Source organism: Lucilia cuprina, chromosome 3, assembly GCF_022045245.1.
Source record: "Lucilia cuprina isolate Lc7/37 chromosome 3, ASM2204524v1, whole genome shotgun sequence".
Lineage (NCBI taxonomy): Eukaryota > Metazoa > Arthropoda > Insecta > Diptera > Calliphoridae > Lucilia > Lucilia cuprina.
Genome location: NC_060951.1, coordinates 58524653 through 58547617, shown reverse-complemented (window position 1 = coordinate 58547617; position 22965 = coordinate 58524653). Strand labels below are relative to the sequence as shown.

At 29.5% G+C, this 22965-nt stretch overlaps 1 protein-coding gene across 12 annotated transcripts in view; it reads right to left on the bottom strand.

The window, feature by feature from the left end:
• LOC111677897 (protein retinal degeneration B) overlaps window positions 1-19928 on the bottom strand; it is a 38046-nt gene extending 18118 nt beyond the window's left edge. For 6 of the 12 annotated variants that reach the window (XR_006940176.1, XR_006940169.1, XR_006940171.1 and 3 more), the window contains exon 1: window positions 19787-19927. The gene's annotated coding sequence lies outside the window, so the exon portion shown is untranslated. Of the gene's footprint in view, window positions 1-2148; window positions 2856-19786 lie in introns of those variants that run through there. The other 6 variants (XR_006940173.1, XM_046945819.1, XR_002762573.2 and 3 more) reach the window with 4 other exon arrangements.
• Window positions 19929-22965: the final 3037 nt, after the last annotated feature.

Genomic DNA, 22965 nt, shown 5'->3' with positions numbered 1-22965 from the left:
CTAGTCTATAGTCTAGTCTGTAGTCTAGTCTATAGTCTAGTCTGTAGTCTAGTCTATAGTCTAGTCTATAGTCTAGTCTATAGTCTAGTCTATAGTCTAGTCTATAGTTAGTTTTTATTAAGAACGATTCTTTTTGATTTCATTGAAAACACCAGAACAGAGTAATCGGAAGTTTTCGTCTTTTTTTCGGTTGTTAACTTTAATCGTCATGTGTTACAAATATCAGAATAAACCCATAATACCCTATCGTTATAGTGTAAAAGTTTATAAAAATAAGCTTTCTCCATTATGCAACCTTTCAAAGTTTTTCTTTAATACATAATTAAAGTAGGAAATTAAAAGGATTTACACTTTTATTAGGTTTACTTTATGATTCTTCCTAACTTAATGATCACTTAAACGTAGTTAGTCCCAATATTGTTTCCAAAAATAAACAAAATATACTTATTTATATATTTTGTTCTAATTATTTTCTTTTTCCCTTTTATTCACATTTTTTTGTTCTTGCCACTTACCATAAATCTTGACCCAACACTTTGTAACGACAATTAAAGGCAACAACGTCCAATAAAGCTGGAGGAGAAGGAAAAACTGAATTTTTATAGGTTTATTTTCCTTTTTGTAAGGGTTTTAATTTTGGTAAACATGCACAGGCATGTAAATAATCCCCAAATGTAACCAAAGAAATAAAAAAAGTAAATAAATGAAATTGAACGAATTGCCTTGCCCATACCGCCCGAGAGCCTGCTGTCAAACTATTTTAAATGGACGTTAAAAGTAGAAGCTTTGATAGCCAAAATAAGTGTATGACAAACATTTTTAGGAGACACACTCTCACACCTTTGGCCATTTTGTTCACACAACACTGGGGATCCTAATACCAAAATAAAACGCAAACAAATAAACAAACAGCGAAGAGCAAACTCTGCCAAAAATCATTTCCAAAAAGACAGAGAAATGAACTGGGATGAAGGCAGAGTTTTTAAAGAGTTTATTTATAACATATCAATTGTATGGTGGGACATCGATGATTTTGATCAATATTAAATTTTTCCTAGTTAATCTCATTTTGAATGCTTATGTATCATGATGTGTAAAAGTAAAAATAGAATTTATGTAATTTATTATTTTCTGAAACTATTTAGTTAATCGATTAAGTAAATATTTTGAATTTGTTCCTTTTATTAACATAAATTATTTATTTAGTCATGTGTGTAAACAATTAAAAAACTGTAATTTATAAATATTCCGAAAAGAAGACTACATAATTTTATTCAACCCGTTAAACTGTTGAAATTTACTATAATTACGGTGGGCGTAGCATCTCCCATGTGGATTAAATACTTAAATTCGTTTATCTGGGAAACTTTTAGAGCTAAAATATGACTTTAAATCCGAGCAAAATTGGAGGTATTTAAAAACAGATATTCGTATATCTGAAAAACTCATTTAAGCTAAATTTCCTCAAATTTCAATCGAACAACGCTGACTACATAGTAATTTTAAGATATTAAGCCCCAATGGCTGATATTCCAAAGAATGGTTCTAATCCTCTTTGCTAGACAATCTGCACCTTTATTGTCAGAGCGACCTTCATGCCCGGTTACCCAGCATAGTGTGAGTTGAGTCAGGAATCCATATATGGATCAATCAAGTGTTTAAATTAATATCTGTATGTTCCACTAAATATTCAGTTTTTAACCTGACTAGACTATAAACTATACTATATAATAGATTATAAACTAGACTATACACGATTAGACTAGACTATAGACTAGACTATAGACTAGACTATAGACTAGACTATAGACTAGACTATAGACTAGACTATAGACTAGACTATAGACTAGACTATAGACTAGACTATAGACTAGACTATAGACTAGACTATAGACTAGACTATAGACTAGACTATAGACTAGACTATAGACTAGACTATAGACTAGACTATAGACTAGACTATAGACTAGACTATAGACTAGACTATAGACTAGACCCTCCTAGAAGACCTCCAAATTAAAGACTTGATATTTTGCCCGCTGGACACTTACACCAGTACACAAACAAATCTTAACTTAAGTATTACTAAATCTGTTTCTTGGCTTATTTTACTTTACATTCTAAGTATCGTACAATTTCTACACTTACTCTCGTTTAAATGTTGTTGATATTGTTTTTTTTTTTTGTTTTGTTGAATTGTTGTTGCAGTAATTGTTGTGTTTTTGTTGTTGTCGTTGCTATTATAATCCAATTTATACGTTAATGTTTTTTACTATTTGGTCTTGTTGCTTTTGTTGTTGTTATTGTGGTTGTTGTAGTCAATTGTTGTAGATACACGCATGTGCCAAAAATATGTGGGCAACAAACAACAGCAGCAAGTAGCAAGCAGTAAAAAGGAAAATTTTAAAATGTTTGCAGAAAGAAAAAAAATAAAACTAATTTTTCTAATAATTTTTCATGAAATTTTAGAATTTGTTTCTTTCACATTCTATGTTTTAACCACAAGTTTATGGACACAATTATCTAATTTTTTTTCTGCATCTTTTTATTATTTTCACAATTTATTAATTAAATAACTTTTTTTGTGTATTTCTTAAAATATTTGAAATTTTAAATGGGTTTCGTGGTATAATTTTATTATTTTCTTTTTTTATGTTGCAAAAGTAATAAATTTTTAATTCTTTTATGTTTATAAACAATTTATGGAAGCCATTAAGTAATAACTATTTGCTTTAAAAAAATTGTCCTTTTATCTTAATATCTTTTTTTCAATGTTTGTATTTTTCAAGCAAATTCCGTAACTTTTCCCGTGTGTTAAGGTTTTTTTTTTCCAACTTGCACCATACTGTTTGAACCCCCAAATTACACTGGATAGAAAATTTGTTTGTGCAACATGAGATACTACAATATTTTCTATTTAACTGTAACTGAAAGTTTTGTGAGCATCAGCTAATTGGGTTGCCAAAGCGAGAAAATGTTTGAATGAAAATTAATGTTGCCAAAATTTTAACAAACCATGAAATCTCGGCTACATATTCTTTTAGAAAGTTAGATCAGACTTGATCCATAAACTATTTTGAACACTGTCTTTAAGAATATCGTTTTTCTTTAATTTTGATCACCCTAAGATCAGTGAGAGCCTTTTTGTTTAAAATATCAATCGATTTGTATGCTATTATATGGATTTAATAGGACTGCAGTATTTTCGACAGATTTTAACTTTTGAATTTCAATAATAAAAATTTAAGTTTTTAGATCACAACAGATTAGAAAGAACCATTTTCTTTTGGTCCGTATTAATCTATAATAAGTAGAAGGACATATAGTTCGAGTAGAATTGGGCGAGGCAAATTCTTTGAGCGCCCAATACGTGAGAGTTGAAGATATCTGATTCATGTCTAGATATATGTTTATTCTCGAAATAGTGGAACTTTAGTGGAATCGAATAACAAAATAAAGTGAATATTTTCAAATTACAGAGGACGATAAATACTTAGCCAGAGACGAAATTAAGCTATTCGGAATCAAAATCTGGCTTCTAGTCTAAAAGTTTTAAAATACTCATCGAAGACATCTTTTCTCATAAAATCTGGTATATCATCTGAAAGTCCAAATAAAATCCAGTCAAATCTATGGTCTGTTAGACATTGACGATCCTTCAGGCATTTTTTAATCTCTCGAACTGCAATGTTCTTATTGCTTCTAATACATGATGAAGGTCTAAAGGACTTGTGGATTAATACTGATCAACTATTTCTCCGGAAAATCAATGGAAGAGATTCTAATGTTGGTTTTCAAAAACATTTCAAGTTTTGGTTTTCAAGAAGTAGGTTTTTATTAAAGATCCATAATGATTTGCATTTGAATCACCTCATTTCACGTTCGTCTAATCGTAATTGAATGTGAAAAACCAAAACAGTTTGGCAACCTTATTAAAACAACCCCTTAAAAACTTAATTTGTATTTATGCTCCCACAAAAGTATCCAATACACTCTCTCACAAACACATCAACACTATGAAGACATAGAAGAGAATTTTCATTATTTTCCCTCTAAAAATTTTATGACGTCATATACTGCGTGGTGCTCTACTCTATTCTTTAACAAAAAAAATATTTTAACAAAATACGTCATCAATTTTTGTTTGTATTTATTTGAATTGGATATAAAGTGTGTTTATTGTTCTCTTATTTTGACAAGCAAAAAAAAAAAAAAAAAAAAAAAACACTTTTGACAACACCTCCCCTTTACTCTCATACACAACAAGTTGCAGTTGTATGTTTTCATAGTGTATTATTGTTCTATGGGGGAGGGGTACTTGGGTTTAAAAAATAATAAATAATAAGCTTAGAATTGCTGATGCTCATCTAAATAAATAATCGTTTACAAATATTGGTACCACCAGTGATGAAAAAGTTGACACTTGCTATTAATATTTTAAAAAGTTTATACACGACACCTTCTTTAGAAGTGATGAATGTGGAAGTGCTTTACATGAACTCCTGCCATGTTAGCCTATTTCCCGGTGGTATTTTTAAACCACTCGGTGAGCTTTTTGTCACAACAGTTCCATTTTCTATCTTACACTCAGGTAGCAATTTAGCTATATGGAATTTCAGGTCTAGTATGCCTGCACTTCGTTCAAGTAGTTCAGCTACTATAGCAAGTACTTGAACTTGCTATATGTATGTACAGTTTTTAACGCAAACATTAGTTCAGCACACCATCTTCACCGACACTCTAACCATCAACTCATCCGACTAACCTCAGAATCCATTTATTAGACACAATTCATTAGACACAAGTATCTGATGGTACAACAGCTGAAATCCAACATTTTATTATTCTACAGCCTTGATCTGTTGTTTGTACCGCTTCCTGTTTCTAGGAAACTTATATAGAAAATTATATTTCACCGTGTATTAATCCTGGATTGTAGTAAACCAAGAAAACATCGCTCGGGAGGCATCAGAAGGGATGTATAAGTTTGTCATTCTATAATTTCTACAATTTAATTGTTCGACCTAAACTGTACATACATATTTCGAGTTCTTAGTAAGGGCTCCAAAGAGCACCTTTTTGCCAACTAACTAGTACCGGTTATTTGTAATCGTTTTTCCTCATCACTGTTCTTGTACCTAGAAAACCTTAATACTCGTGTATGAAAGATGTGTATATTTTTATACACAAACACGAAAATTCAATTGTCATTTCCCAAGTGACGTCACAACACAATATCTCTGCTGCCTTAATATGATTTCGGCGTCTTCTGTCAGTTATTTATTCTAGTTGTTATTGTTATTGTTGCTGACGCTGCTGTTCTATTACTTGTATTTGCGATAATTGTTATAGAAAAAATGTTGCTTGTTTTTGATGGTTGGTTGGTTCGTTGTTGCTGTCGCTGACAATCTGCTACAACAAATGCCAACACAGTTATTGCTATTGGGTATGATGACGGTAATAAAAATGTATGACATTAAATATTTTTGTCAAATGTAATAAAAAGTTGAAAATGTTGTTGGAATAAGTAAATAATAAATGATTGAGGGACGAGTAAAGATGTTGGGAAAATCTTTGTATTTTTATTGTTCTCAAAATTAAAGTTTTCGCTTTTTATTATTTGATTTAGTTTAAGTCTTTTCATATTTAATAGGTCGTCATCTGACCTTCAAATTGTGTTGGTACAGTGAGGTTTAGAGAGATAGTAATAAAGGAAATTAATAACATAAAAGCAAGCAGTAGTGTTATCTCGTATGTAGCCACCATTAAAACATTTGTTTGTTTAAATGTGAATTTCGAAATGTTTTTTATTATTACGGATTAATGACAGGACAATGAAAATTTTAAAGGCTGAAATTCAGAGACCATATGATAAAATTGCGCTAAATTTTACCTCAGAATTTCAGTATCGCATCAGATTTTCGAGATATCTATAGATAATTGAAATGTTATAACGTTTAATTCTTAACATTGTCATAAAAACTCATATTGTCTTTAACAGATATCTACTCGGCATCTCGAAGAGATCTTTTATGAATTGAGGGATTAAATTTTGATGAAGAGTTGTTGGTTCTTATAAATCTGTTTTATGTCTTTCAGTCAGATAAGTAATCTTAAGGGTTGTATAGCAACAACACAATACTTCTTCCAATTCCAACTACATCGCGCTGCTAACAAACAGACGGACATAGCGAGTTCGAGTCTTAGAACTCAACATAATCAACGTACTTTTTGGATAGTGGATGCAATTCGAATTTTTGTTTTCGATTTCTACGACAAAAGAACTTCTCTCTATCTCAGGCACGAATCCACGAGGGTGGGAAGGAAAGTGAAGATCAAAATCGGCTGCAATTGACTGTCATCAATGAACATTCAGATTAAAATGCAGTTGCAGCGGACTATCGGAAATCAAATACCATTTGAAATACCACATTCCACTGATTTATTTCTTTTGACACGTGGGCGATGTGCCACGCCCACATGTAAAATAAGCATTAATATCGCATATCTCAGAAACTGAAAAGACGAATATGCAGAGTGTGGATTCTGCTATGATAAAATAAGAGGTCTGCACTCTCATAGAGGAGGCCAGTTCCCCTAAGTGTCAACAAATCCACCGACGATAGATATCATAACATCCGAATGTCTTTCATGCCTTTATTAGGATATTCTCTAAAAAACGAGAACCCAGACAAGCGAACAGCACACCTCGCTCCCATCTTCTAAGCCTCTCCATCTGAGATGAGGAAATTCCAAACCATGCTGGAAAAACATAGAAAATGAGTGGGCGAATTATCTGCTTATACACCAAAAGACGCAACTTTCCGTCAAGGTCACCCTGATAAGCAGAGAACTTTCTCTTCGCCTTCACCAGAACATTGTCAATATCACGATAATATTCAAAACTCCCGTGAAAGATCTCTCCGAGATACTTCATCCTATCAGAGACACTGATAAGCTGTCCGCCTATGGTCAATGATGGTATATATGACCTACAGTTGGGAAAAATGTATTTACGTCTACCCTTTATCATCATACACACAGTCTTACCCATATTCAAGTGCAGTCCCCATATCGAAAAATAGTCCGAAAGTAGCGATAGTATTTGTAAAATACTCAACTACTTATTGCAAAAATATTCTTAACCGAATGAGAATTATATGTTAAGTTGTGAATGAATATTTAAAAAAATAAGTAAATTTCTTTTTTCAATTTCAAATACGTTTTGAGCTAAAGTTGAGAAACATTTTTTACATGTGAAACAGCTGCTGGATAAATCTCCATTCCATCTTAATTCACTATAATTGTGCTATTTACTTAATCACATCTTTATTTTAGAGAAATGATGTAAATTCTTTCGATTTTTATCTTTTGCTTTCATATTTATTGGATTGTTACTTCATATTTAGCAAACAAATTTTTGTGATTTTTTTTTTATTTTTCTCTTCTTTCTATAACATACATTCTCATATTATGCGTCTACTTATTATGGTAATGTTTTGTACATATACATATATATAAATATTTTTCTATATATTTATTGTCACTCATATGAAATTTCATTTATACAATGATACGTTATACATATAGTGTAGTGGAGGAAGAAGAATTTTATAGATAAGTACGAAAAAAACTGCCTTACAAGAGGATTTATAATTTTAATTTTTCTGTATTATTTATTTATGGAATTTTTTCTAAGGAATTTTTTTTATATAAGGTTTTAAACGAATTCTTTCTTCCTTTTTTTATTTGCTATTTATCATGAACATAATCAGGTTTAAGGTGTGTTTATAATAAATTTATAAATTGCTGGCGTAAATAAAGAAGTGCAAATACGGTTTAGGTGTCTTAATTTACTTCGGCTTGATTGCCCAGCAAACATTATGACAAAAATTAAAATTTTTCTTTTTAATAATTTGAATTTAATTTTTTTTAAATGTATAACTTTTAGAAAAACTCTGCAAAATTTCTAAACTTTTTGTTTTGGATTTTATATAATTGCTTGTTGGGTTTAGAATTTTATGCTTAAATCTTAGCGGGATTTTGCGTGTGAATATTTTAATGTTTAAAACATTTGTTTTTGTCATGCTTGAATCCTATTTATTTGACAAGATTAATATGTATATATAAATATTCTTAACTAAATAAATGATGTCATTTGAGTAATATTGATTGTTTTAAATCATATTTTGACTGATATCTAATAACATGCAAATCTCTCGCTAAAATTATACACAATTTATAACTTTTTATTTACAACGAATAAAAATTACACGGTGTGACAATATTACAAAAAGTGAACATCACCGTTATTTTTTAGTTTGATTTAAGCTCAAATACATACTTGTTCTAAGGTAAAAATGCGATTAATTAAAGAATTAGGATTATTAAATTTATAGCAAAATAAGCTTAATTTGAGTTTAATTTGTACTTGATTTCAAAATTCAGAACATTGAATTTTTAAGTAAAGAAAAATTGCAAAAATATATTGAGTTCCTTATAACCAGGGAAACCAAAAATGCATGTTTTTTGTTGTGCGTTGTATAGACTCATGGATAATATATTTATACGTTTCAGACAAATTTAAGAATTTTGGCATTGATTTGTTAGAGCATATTTTTGCATATTTTACCCGTAAGAGCATAATTTAGCTTGATTTAACTTTCGTAGCATATTTAGGTTATATTTTCGAGTTTTAGAGCATATTATACTCTATTAGTGCATATTTCGATCCTTTTGGCTCAAGTTTTTCTTATTTTTATATTTAAAAAACATTTTTTTAAAATGTAATTTATTTTTTTCTTAACCCTCCGCCATGCGCATATATCTGGCCAGATATTTTACGAATTTAATTCTGATTTTAATATATTTCTAATTTGGTTAGGGGTTTGGGTCTCCAGGTACCCTCTACAAATATTGTTAGATATCGTAATATTGTTACTAAAATGGCATATTTTTCATATAAATGTACTGAAATACATAGTGTATCTCGCCAGATACATGCGCTACGTACGTGACTATCGGAACATGTGCATGACGGAGGGTTAAATTTAAAAAAATATATATTTTTTAATTTCTTTAAAATTTTTAATAAATAGAAAATATTTTTAGAGCATATTTTTAAAATTTTTGGAGCATATTTAGAGTTTTTACTGCATATTTTAAGCGCTTAAAACTCTTTTTTAAAAGCATATTTGCGGTTTTGTTGCTTACAACTCTCGTATATTCGTAAACAATTTAGTGTATACACTTTTTTAAAAACCAGAAATGATTATCTGTCCGTTTAAATAAACATGAAATAAAAAATGGAAAAAAATAATAATACGATAAGTTACTTGAAGAGTATATTCAATTTTTTGCAATTTTGTTAAACCGTGTAATTATTAAAACTAAGTTAATATTTTAACAATTTTTTTTGTAGTTGCAAGTTTGTAATTAACATTTTATTATTGTTGCGAAAAATTCATCATTTCTCTTTAGGCTTTATCTATACAATCTAAAAAAAGTGCACTTTCATTTGTAATTTTACTTTATCTCTCGGTTATAAAATGAGATAATTTGACAATATTAAAATAAATTATAATAAAATATTAATAAAGCTGAAATGAATTAGCAATAGCACAGTTAGAATATTATTGAACCCTCAGTAGATACAAATATCTTACTGTTAAACCATGACAAAACATTCTCGACATGTATTTTTCATTTAAATCCGTTTAACAAATGGTCACCATAAATTGGTAGCATTCAGATTTAATGGATGCTTTTTATTTTATCTCCCTCCAGCTAAGACCACTTTGATATATCTCAATCTCAAGTTGTCGTTTCTATGTATACAATCTGCGTCCTCTTCTACAAGTGTTGTACTCTGGTGTCTGGGTTATTTACGTTGCGTATGACCTATTTATTATTCCCTAATCCACTTTAGTGGGGAGGGTATATTGGGTTTTTGCTGATTTTTGTAACTTTCAATAACATTGGTCCTATACTGACCTTAAATTATACCAATCGGCTCAGAATCATTTTCTCAGTCAAGTTGGTTATGTCCGTCCTTCCATGTAAATCTCGTATTCAATGAAATTTGGTACATGATCTTCTATTGTTCCAGGGAGGAAGCCTATTGAAAAAGGTTAAGATCGGTCCATTATTTCACCTAGCCCCATACAACTGAACCTCCGAATAGAGCTTTTAAGTTCATTATTATGTTTAAAATACTCGTACCTCTACAAAAAGCTGCAAAACCAAGTTCTATACTAACCTTGATGACCCTCATGAACTTTATAATTATAGGGCCTCATTTGATCCTAGCCTCCTTCAAAATTTTACTTAAATATCCACAATTTTATTCAACAATAAATGGCTTAAGTATATCTAAGGCATGATACAATTCAACTTAAATGTTTTATTATGAAAACTAAATCACATTTAATTCTTGTAACAGGTGTAGGGTATTATATTCTCGGCCTCGCCCGACTATAATTTCTTACTTGTTTTCATTAGCGAATAATTTGTTTTGTTTTTATAGGACGTTGATTTGTCCTACGCCATAGCACCTCATTTGATATTACCGCAGGCTAGAATATGCGTAAAATTCAGCGCAAGTATCGCTTTATAAAGACCTGCACTGCATGTATATCTCGTGGCATATACATGCAGTGCAGGTCTTTATAAAGCGATGCAGTTATTTCAAATATACATAGCTAATAATTCTCATTTAGTTAAAAATATTTTCGCAATAAAAAGTTGAATCAAGTATTTCATACTTGGTTTAAGGAAAACCATGATTACCGTACTTCTGTAATCTTTGACGAGAAAGGGATTATTCAATTCTTTTTTTTGAGTGTAGTTTATAATTAAAAGCAAAAACAAAATCTAATAACAAAGCAGTTGAGACAACATAACATTTATTAATTGAGCAAACAATATTAATTAAAACCATAATTAAATAAATAACTTAATTCTAAATCTCTTTTTTTGTTTTGCTTTTAAATCGTAAATTTTTATTAAAAATTTCAAATTATTTAGAATTTCTTGTTCAACATATTCATTTGTGATTTATTGTTGATGTTTTTGCGTTTGAGATAAATGCAAATATTTTTCACAAAAAATATTAAATATTTTAAGTAAATGTAAATAAACTTTACGCTCTCTCTGTATTTAAATTTAATAAAAATATTTCATGTATTTTGTTGAGAATTATTTTTTTTTTTACTAAAAATAATGGACTTTGTTATCTGACAGATTAGGAAATGTCATCAATTATTTGAATTTATATTTATATACATATATATAGTATAGACCTATAGAAATAAAAAAACTTGTCTTTAACATTGTGGGTTTTCGAAAATGCAATTCAGATAAAATAAAGATATCTCTTTACTTTTCATATTTATGACCATATAAGAAATCGGTTTAACTGACCTTTGATTACGACTTTCTAACATATATTTTTTTTATTTAAATATCTGCAAATTTGTTTATGTTTAATTTTTAGCATTTTATAGCATTCATAGCTTATAAAACTATTTTAAATGATAAAAACACATTCACTTGATAATGCTTTCTAATCATGATAACATATCGAAAAAATTATAGCATTTTTTTTGAACTGTACGTTTAACTACAAATAATTTTGAGTTATTCTATTACAGTGAGGTTAATAAACATGTCTGCAATCACGTCAATTACACTCTTAAAACAATTTTATTGGATATTGGACAATAGGAATGTTTTATTAGTAATTTACTATTTTGCTAAAATGTTCAGAAATTTAGTACGAATCGTGCTTAATTAAGTCAAATCCATTTAAGTTTAAGTAATTTAACTTTTTGCAAAAATGTTTAAAATAATAGTTTATAGACTAGACTATAGACTAGACTATAGACTAGACTATAGACTATAGACTAGACTATAGACTGGACTAGACTATAGACTAGACTATAGACTAGACTATAGACTAGACTATAGACTAGACTAGACTAGACTATAGACTAGACTATAGACTAGACTATAGACTAGACTATAGACTAGACTATAGACTAGACTATAGACTAGACTATAGACTAGACTATAGACTAGACTATAGAGTAGACTATAGACTAGACTATAGACTAGACTATAGACTAGACTATAGACTAGACTTTAGACTAGACTATAGACTATAGATTAGACTGTAGACTAGACTATAGACTAGACTATAGACTAGACTATAGACTAGACTATTTAGGTTTTCATATATTCGAGCTTGATTACCTATTGTTTGACGTGTTTTTTTAACCAAATTGTACATTTTTTTCTCATATACAATTGCAATTAACTTATTTAAAAATGAATTTATACTTAACGAATGACTAAGTGCTTTGATTACTATTTAGTGGACATTTTTCTGTAAATGTTGTTGATCAATTATAAAAAACACGATTAATTAAATTGACTTTTTTAAGTGTTTAAAAACTAAAGCAAACAATTAAAAAAACAGGAAAATCTAAAAAAAAACTATATAATACGTAGTAGCTTTGCTAAAACGACACACTTCCTGACTTTAATTTTTTTTGATTTATGATATGCTATTGCTATTGTTGTTGTTATTATTTTTTCATCAAGTGTGATTTGCATGAAATGTGCAGCAACATATTTCTCTTCATCCTGTTGCCAGCTTCCTGCCATGAACTTTAACCTTTAAAAATGCGCATGTCTTAGAAAGTACGAAAACAAAAGCAACTTTAACAGGGAATTTTTAAGTTGTAAAAAGTTTTTTTTTTAAACATTTTTTTATAAACAAATGTTAAAAGAAAGAAATGAAAATAAATAACAAAAGCCCGTCTACACGATAAGCAAATTTATTTATTTATTAATTAGCCCATAATAACTCTACATTATCGTGTTAGACATAAATTTGGGAATTTCTTTTTTGTTCCATTTTATATTTTTGGATTTTTTTATAATTTTTTTAATCAAGTGACTTTTGTTTGACAAAAAATATTGCAAAAAAATTAAATAAAACAATAATAATCAAATACAGAAATAAACAAAAAAAGGGCACCAACCATTAACCACTTGAAAATATTTATGTTTTAGATGTTTTTCGTTCCCTTGTCACTAATTGATCCAAACTTTTGAAAATGATTAATAAAAAAATGGGAAATTGATAAGTGAACAATGATCATATGGCAATTTCCAACTAGAACAAAGTTTCTCTAGATCAGAGTCATTATACCCTACACCACTATAGTGGGGAGGGTATTATACGTTTGTGCTGATGTTTGTAACATACAAAAATATTGGTTCAATACCCACCTTAAAGTATACCGATCGAGAATTTATACTTAACGAATGACTAAGTGCTTTGATTACTATTTAGTGGACATTTTTCTGTAAATGTTGTTGATCAATTATAAAAAACACGATTAATTAAATTGACTTTTTTAAGTGTTTAAAAACTAAAGCAAACAATTAAAAAAACAGGAAAATCTAAAAAAAAACTATATAATACGTAGTAGCTTTGCTAAAACGACACACTTCCTGACTTTAATTTTTTTGATTTATGATATGCTATTGCTATTGTTGTTGTTATTATTTTTTCATCAAGTGTGATTTGCATGAAATGTGCAGCAACATATTTCTCTTCATCCTGTTGCCAGCTTCCTGCCATGAACTTTAACCTTTAAAAATGCGCATGTCTTAGAAAGTACGAAAACAAAAGCAACTTTAACAGGGAATTTTAAGTTGTAAAAAGTTTTTTTTTTAAACATTTTTTTATAAACAAATGTTAAAAGAAAGAAATGAAAATAAATAACAAAAGCCCGTCTACACGATAAGCAAATTTATTTATTTATTAATTAGCCCATAATAACTCTACATTATCGTGTTAGACATAAATTTGGGAATTTCTTTTTTGTTCCATTTTATATTTTTGGATTTTTTTATAATTTTTTTAATCAAGTGACTTTTGTTTGACAAAAAATATTGCAAAAAAATTAAATAAAACAATAATAATCAAATACAGAAATAAACAAAAAAAGGGCACCAACCATTAACCACTTGAAAATATTTATGTTTTAGATGTTTTTCGTTCCCTTGTCACTAATTGATCCAAACTTTTGAAAATGATTAATAAAAAAATGGGAAATTGATAAGTGAACAATGATCATATGGCAATTTCCAACTAGAACAAAGTTTCTCTAGATCAGAGTCATTATACCCTACACCACTATAGTGGGGAGGGTATTATACGTTTGTGCTGATGTTTGTAACATACAAAAATATTGGTTCAATACCCACCTTAAAGTATACCGATCGATTCAGAATCATTTTTTGAGTCGATTAAGACATGTCCGTCCGTCCGTCCGTCCGTCCGTCTGTCCGGCTGGCTGGCTGGCTGTCCATGTAAACCTTGTGCGCAAGGTACAGGCCGCAATTCTCAAGATAATTTGATGAAATTTGGACCAAGCATGTTTTTTGGCACAAGGACGAAGCCTATTGATAATGGTTGAAATCGGTCTATTATTTCACCTAGCCCCCATACAACCGTACCTCCCGATTTGAACTTTTTATGCTATAATTACGTCAAATATACTGCTATCTCTCTAAAAATTGGCACAAATAAGTTTTATATAAGTATAAATGATGCTGCAGATTTCCGTAAGGATCGGCCTATATTTGACCCTAGCCCCCATACAAACCCCCCTTCAAAAAATGACTTAAACGCCTAAAATTGACTTGTAACCATTTGTATCGCAATGAAACTCAACAAAACTAACTGTTATTTAGAAATATATCCTTTTCCCAAATTTACCGAGGATCGGCCCATATTTGACCTATATAAAGCCTCATTTAGAAATTTTAGTTTTTTATCAATAAATGGCTTAAATATTTTGGAATTATGGTAATATTCAACATAAAAGTTTCTTTACAAAAAATAAAAATTTTATAAAAGTAAAAATTGTAAAAATATACTCATGGTGTAGGGTATCATATGGTCGGCCATGCCCGACTATACTTTCCTACTTGTTTTCAAGATAAGATTTCCTAGACTATAGACTATACAAGCTTATAAACTAGATTATAGACTAGACTAGACCATAGACGAGACTATAGATTAGAATATAGACAAGACTATAGACAAAACTGTAGACTTAAGTATATACTAAACTGTATACTAGACTATAGACTAGACTATAGACTAGACTATAGACTAGACTATAGACTAGATTATAGAGTAGACTATAGACTAGACTATAGAGTAGACTATAGACTAGACTATAGACTAGACTATAGACTCGACTATATACTAGACTATAGACTAGACTATAGACTAGACTATAGACTAGACTATAGACTAGACTATAGACTAGACTATAGACTAGACTATAGACTAGACTATAGACAAGACTATAGACTAGACTATAGACTAGACTATAGACTAGACTATAGACTAGACTATAGACTAGTCTAGATTATAGACTAGACTATAGACTAGACTATAGACTAGACTATATACTAGACTATAGACTAGACTATAGACTAGACTATAGACTAGACTATAGACTAGACTATAGACTAGACTATAGACTACACTATAGACTAGACTATAGACTAGACTATAGACTAGACTATAGACTAGATTATAGAGTAGACTATAGACTAGACTATAGAGTAGACTATAGACTAGACTATAGACTAGGCTATAGACTAGACTATAGACTAGGCTATAGACTAGACTATAGACTAGACTATAGACTAGACTATAGACTAGACTATAGACTAGACTATAGACTAGACTATAGACTAGACTATAGACTAGACTATAGACTAGACTATAGACTAGACTATAGACTATAGACTAGACTATAGACTAGACTATAGACTAGACTATAGACTAGACTATAGACTAGACTATAGACTAGACTCTAGACTAGACTATAGACTAGACTATAGACTAGACTATAGACTAGACTATAGACTAGACTATAGACTAGACTATAGACTAGACTATAGACTAGACTATAGACTAGACTATAGACTATAGACTAGACTATAGACTAGACTATAGACTAGACTATAGACTAGACAATAGACTAGACTATAGACTAGACTATAGACTAGATTATAGACTATACAAGACTATAGACTAGACTATAAACTAGAATATACTATAAACTAGACAATAGACTACACTATAAACTAGACTATAGACTAGACCATAGATTAGACTATAGATTGGACTATAGACTAGACTATAGATTGTAGACTAGATTATAGACAAGATTATAGACTAGATTATAGACTAGACTATAGGCTAGACTATAGACTAGACTATAGGCTAGACTATAGACTAGACTATAGACTAGACTATAGATTGGACTATAGGCTAGACTATAGATTGGACTATAGGCTAGACTATAGACTAGAAATGTAAGAATGTTATGGACTAGGTTACAGACTAAACTATAGACTATGAAAAGCTATAGACTAGACTTCAGACTAGACTATAGACTTGAAGTGTAAGAAGTCTAAAGATAAAATTTTCGGAAAATAAACAAAGTGGAAGAAATTACAAAAAATGAAGGCAATTTTTATTTATGGAAATATATTTCTTATGCAAAAGTGTCTCCACCATTGTTCATTCATTAATTTAAATATTTTGTACCTAATACATAGTTTGTTTAAATAGTTAGCAGTAGTTCAGTGTGACGATGTCAAATAGTCGTTTATCTAATCAATTTCAATCGTTTTCAATTAAGTTCAACTAATCAGTGGATAATATTCTTATGCGGTAAAAGCTGGTGCATGTGGGGTTTTCAATGAGACGTTTGATAAACACATAGCAAGATCAGTTTTGTGTGTTATTTTCTTTATTGTCATTAGGTTTATGGGAACTTAAAATAATTCTTGTTTATTTATTTCTGGAATAATTCGCAATTCTAGCTTAGTGCAAAGAAATCACATTAATGTTTCACTTTATTTTAGATCTTCTAGAAATTTTCCTTTATTACATTATATATATTACGCACCTTAATAAAATCTTACTCAACTAAAACTAAATTAACCTTTTATATCCAATTAAAAATATAAATAAAATGTTTCTTTAATTTGCTTTCAATTTCAAGTCTATTATAATTACATTTTTTTCCACAGTTGCTTGAGCATTTCCAACTAAAAACAAAGAAAATAAAGTAAAAAATTTGCCCAACACAACATTGACCGACCGACCGACCACCAACCCCAAACTCATCATTGTGTAAAGAAAAAACACCAAGTGAACTTTGTATCCATATTAAACCTTGACCTTGCTCCAGTAACAAACAGCACTATTTCTGTGTTTTTTTTTCTTCTTCCTCTTCTTTTGTTCCAATATAAACAAGTGCACTCGTATTGAGTAAACTAAATCCATGTCTGTTTTTAGTAAGATCATGATAATTTTTATGGTCACTCTAAATTTAGTTTGTTTTCTGTATTTGTTGCCAACATTTTTTATGCTTGAGAGACCAGAGAGTTTTAAAAAATATAATAATATTTAAGTGCGAGTAATCTTCAGGTGATTATAGATGAGTAAAAACTACTGCTATGCGGGCAAAGTGCACAAACAGAGACGAATAATTTAACAAGATGGAGATAAGTCATCCATCCAGTCAACCAACCATCCAGACGGACAGACAGTAACGTTGTATGTTTGATAATTGTTTATTCAGTGTTGGTTTAAATTACAGAGTTGCCGGCTGTGTGTGTTTGAATTGCAATAGTGCAGGGAGGGGAAATACACATCAGTTGGAAAATGACTTCTAACCACCTAATTTTCTTGAAATAGTCAAGAATGTACTCTTTTGCTGACAAGAGAGACAATTAAAATTTTCCTACGACAAGCACATGTTAAAATAGTCACCTACGTTCTCGATCAGATATTTGTAAGTGTGAGTAGTGGACTGATGAATGAAAAAAAAATATCATCATACAGAATCAAAGTGCAAGGATTTTTGTAGTGTCCAAAAATAACAAAGCATGTATTTGGTCCAATAAATAGGCAAGGACCCAGGTCAGAATAGCCTTGTATGACATTGTGGTAGATCAACATAATTTAATTAATTAATTAACTAATTCATACATTTATAGCAGATTTTACAGCCTACTCTCATTTAGGCAGGAGAACTACAAAAGCTTTGAGATCTCAGTTAGTTCTCGATTTTGAATCCTACTTTGTAATCCTTCTTTTACTACAAAGTCTGCAAGGTCTATAAGTCCTAACTACAATTGGGAATACCTCAGCTTTTAAATTGGTTATGCCCGATAAACGTATTGAAGATTTAGAAGTGCTGGATCCGTACATTATTGATTCCATATAGTTATTCATAACAAATAACTATAACCTATAAGGAATAACCACATCGGGCTAAAATTCTACAGGATTTTTTTCTCTATCGCGGTCAATCATTTGTCATAGATCTTATATATAGTTCACTCCTGAAAATCCCTTATTCCTACATAAAGCTTCTGAATTAATAATGCTATCGGTACAAAATTCTACTTGAATATGTTTTGCTATGATCTTAATAATCACCGATTTTTGTCGGAAGGTCCAATTTCGAAAATTATCAAGATGTAATTCGACTAGAATGTGTTTTGAGTATATAAGAAAGTTTTTCTTGATTTCCGACAATTACTTATGTAATAATTTTAAAAAACATTTTTCAGATCGGCCCATATTAGTCATAGTTCTCTTACAAAGTCCACTTCCAACAATAAGTAAATAGCTCATGAATTTATATTGTTATCGGTATGAAATTCGACTAGAACTATATGTCAAGTCGTCCCGTGAATTTCATACAGTCTGGTGCTAGAACTGGGCCAAAACTAATTTAACATTGTGATGTCCTAGGTGAGGACCACGGAATCCATCCATGCTTGTTGTTAAAAAAATTACATAGGACTAATAAACGGATAATTTTTTTCAAGTCGTCTTGTGAAATACATACAGTTTGGTCCTAGAACTGGGCCAAAACTAATTTAACATTGTGATGTCCTAGGTGAGGACCACGGGTATGATTCTAAAACTACTCCCTGGTTTAAAGTGTGGTATTACGTGATCCATGGTCGCATGTAATGCAACATTAAATAGGACTACTAAACGGATCATGTTTTCGGGGAGAAGGGCGTGTTTACAGGGGAGTAGGGCGTATTAATCAAATACTAGCTTATAGGGTATATAAAATTCGGCAATACTCTAACTTGTTTTTTATCTGTACCTTATCGGTTCTTAATTTTGAAAATGCATTCAGAAAAGAACATTTTAATTCAGTTTAGCTGTTAACAGAAATTTCTAGTAAAATTAACTTGTCTCACAATTGTAGATTTGCACACTTGAACATAATTAATTCTTAGTTATCGGCGTTATTGCAAATTAACGAATAATAAATTTAAAAAAAGAGATAAATAAACCTGTTTCTAATCTAACTAAATAACATAAAAATTAATAAGCATAAGGGAGATTTTATGGCCTTTTGAACTGATAAACAAAATGGGTTAAAGACTATTTAACACGTATGGCATCTCTAGGGGGGGTAAATGTCTGCCTGTGTTAGTGAAGATAAATAGTAGAAAACAAAAATTCAATAGTAATATTATACACACAATCAAATACAACAATTACGATTAGACTAGATTGTAATGGTTATTAGTTAAAACAAAAACAATAAAAACAATAGTTAAGTAAGTTTTATCGAGCAATAGTTAAATGGGATGAATTCACTTTAAGTAAAATACAATTTTATTTTTGTAATTTTTTTACACTTACATGACATTTAGCAACAATTATTTAACAGCTGCTTGTGTTTAGTGAAAACAAAAATATTTTGGGTTTTGACTTTTAAAATGCTTTTTTTTCATTGTACAAGAAAATAATTTTATTTTTTTTCTTTTATTTTTTTATAAGGGATTTATGATTTGTATACAAATATTTTATTTGGTAAAAAAAACTTTTCGGGTAAATATATATAAAATAATCTTAAATAAATAAACAAATTGTAGTATTTTTTTAATATTAATTTTGTTGTTTTGTTTGCCAATTGTCTAAAATTGAACAATAAATAAGAAAAACGGCGTGCTTTTTTATTTTTCAGGGGCTTTTTTCCAACAAAAATACAATTTTCTTTATTTTTATCTTAAATTTTCATTTAAATTTATGGCTTTTTCTTTTTTTCACAATTTATTTATGAACAACCTAAAACAAAATTTCCTTTATTTAACTCTATTTTTTCGGTTTTAATTAATATATTTCTTCTTTTTTTGGTATTTTATATATTTTTTTTCAATGCTAAATTGATTTCAAAAAAAAGTTTTCTGCAAAAATTTTATTTGTTGTATTTCAACACAATTACACCCGTTTGTTTATAATTTTTTTATACGCTTACGTTTAGTATTTAGCTTTTTTTCTTTTTGCGTGCTCTCCCGAACGCAGCAGCGTTATGACTGATTGTTTAACCATGAAATTTGTTGATTCCATAAGATATACACAAACAAATCCACATGAGCTCCCCAAAACAGCAACAAAATGCGATACACTAATAATGACAAAAAAAAACTATAGTATCTGCCAGGCATGGAAAATTCAGCACATATGTTCTTTTTCAGTACTTTTTGATTTTGAAAAATACCGGTACATTTGTTAGTAGTCTATAGTCTATTGTGTAGTTTATGGTCTAGTCTTTATTTTATTTTAGTTTATAGACTAGTCTATAATCTAGTCTATGGTCTACATTATATTCTAGTCCATAGTCTGGTCTATAATTTTTTCTAGTCTCTAGACTATATTCCAATCTAAAGTGTAATCTATTGTTTAGTTTACAGTCTGGCCTATAGTTTAGTCTATATTTTAGCCTATATTCTAGTCTATAGTCAAGTCCATAGTCATGTCTATAGTCAAGTCTATAGTCATGTCTATAGTCATGTCTATAGTCTAGTCTACAGACTATACTTCAATCTAAAGTGGAATCTATTGATTAGTCTGGTCTATAGTCTATAGTCAAGTCTATAGTCATATCTATAGTCTAGTCTATATTATAGTCTATAGTTTAGTCTATAGTCTAGTCTAAAGTCAAGCCTATAATCTAGTCTATAATTTAGTATATTGTTTAGTCTATAGTTTAGTCTAGTCTATTCTATAGTCATGTCTATAGTCTAGTCTATATTCTAATCTATAGTTTAATCTATAGTCTACTCTATAATCTAGTCTATAGGCTAGTCTATAGACTAGTACAAGTATATAGTGTAATCACTTGTTTAGTCTATAGTCTAGTCTATAGTTTAGTCTATAGTCTAGTCTATATTCTGGTCTATAGTCTAGTCTAAAGTCTTATCTATAGCCTAGCCTATAGTCTAGTCTATTATCTGGTATATTGTTTAGTTTGGTCTAGTCATAGTTTATAGTCTAGTCATAGTCTATAGTCTAGCCTGTAGTATAGTCTATAGATTAGTAGTAGTATATAGTGTAGTCTCTTGTTCAGTCTATAGTCTAGGGAATAGTCTAGTCTAAGGTCTAGTCTATAGTCTAGCCTATAGTCTAGCCAATAGTCTAGTCTAAAGTGTAGTCTATAGACTAGTCTATAGTCTGGTCTATAATCTAGTCTATTATCTAGTATATTGTTTAGTTTATAGTCTAGTCTATAATATAGTCTAGTCTAATCCATAGGCTATACTCAAGTCTATAGTGTAGTCTATATTATAGTCTATGTCTAGTCTATAGTATATGACTAATCTATGCTCTAGCCTAAAGTATAGTCTTGTCTATAGTCTAGTATATAGTCTATAGAACAGTCTGTAGTCTAAAAAATACTACTCCTGTTATTAGTTATACTATTTCAAAATTTCATTTTACCATTCCTGATATCTCCTCCATTATTTTGGCGCTCTCTCTGTTGTCTCTCATTCAATGTCATAGCAGAGGTGTTGTGCATTTTGTTGTTGCTAAACCTCTTTATTAGTACTTTTGCTGGGTATTAATGTTTCTTTCTGTTTGTTTGTTTGTTTCTTTTTAAAAATTTTTTTTGTTTACCTTTTGTAATGAAAGTGTTAATAAATAAGAGAATGTGGAGCTATTCGTGAAAAGAGAGCGTCATGCTGGTTTTTTTACTGTTATATCATTTAATTTTAACAGTTTATTTAATCAACAAGTGCATACACTTAAGACGGTTGACAAAACACATGTTTATCGATATTTTTAGAGATGACATTTGCTTCTTGTTTTTGTGTTCGTAATAAAGGTGTTTGGCTGAACTATGTTGTTTAGCAGAGACAAGGTTTGGGTTTTATCTTGATGTATTTTTGAGATATATTTAGATAATTTGAAAGAAAAATTAAAATATTTATTTTTTCGTTAAAAGAGGGAGCCACTGACGTTAGATTAAGTTTTATTAATTAACAAAATTTTATTTTATAAACGATTTATAAATTTTGTTTTATAAACCTTTTAAAAAATAAAATGTTGTTTATGAATAATATTATTTTGTTTAGTGTATTGGTTTGGGTATTGTTGGGGGCATTAACTGATTCAATTTGAAAAATGGTTGAAATCGGGAAAATTCGGTAACATTTCGCCTAAACTTGTAAACAGAAACATGAAGAATATAACAAAGCATCATTGTGATTTCGACAACGCATCATTGTCATTTTGAGAATTCTGCTTGACAACATAACGCTGTCACTTTGATAACCTTCAAGATACAATGTCCATTTGACTAGATTTTTTATATTTTTTTTATTTATTTTTTTATTTTTTCATTATTATTTTTACAACTTAGTGGGTTAAAAAAGCAAAATTAATTATATATTATATAAAAACAGACTGCTGTTAATAAGTACTGTAAATAAATTAAAAAGAAAAGCTTTACACACAGAACAATATTTTTTAATTTTGTACAAAAAAATAAATATATATTTTAAAATATCAAACTTTCAATTTTAAATAATAAAAAAATC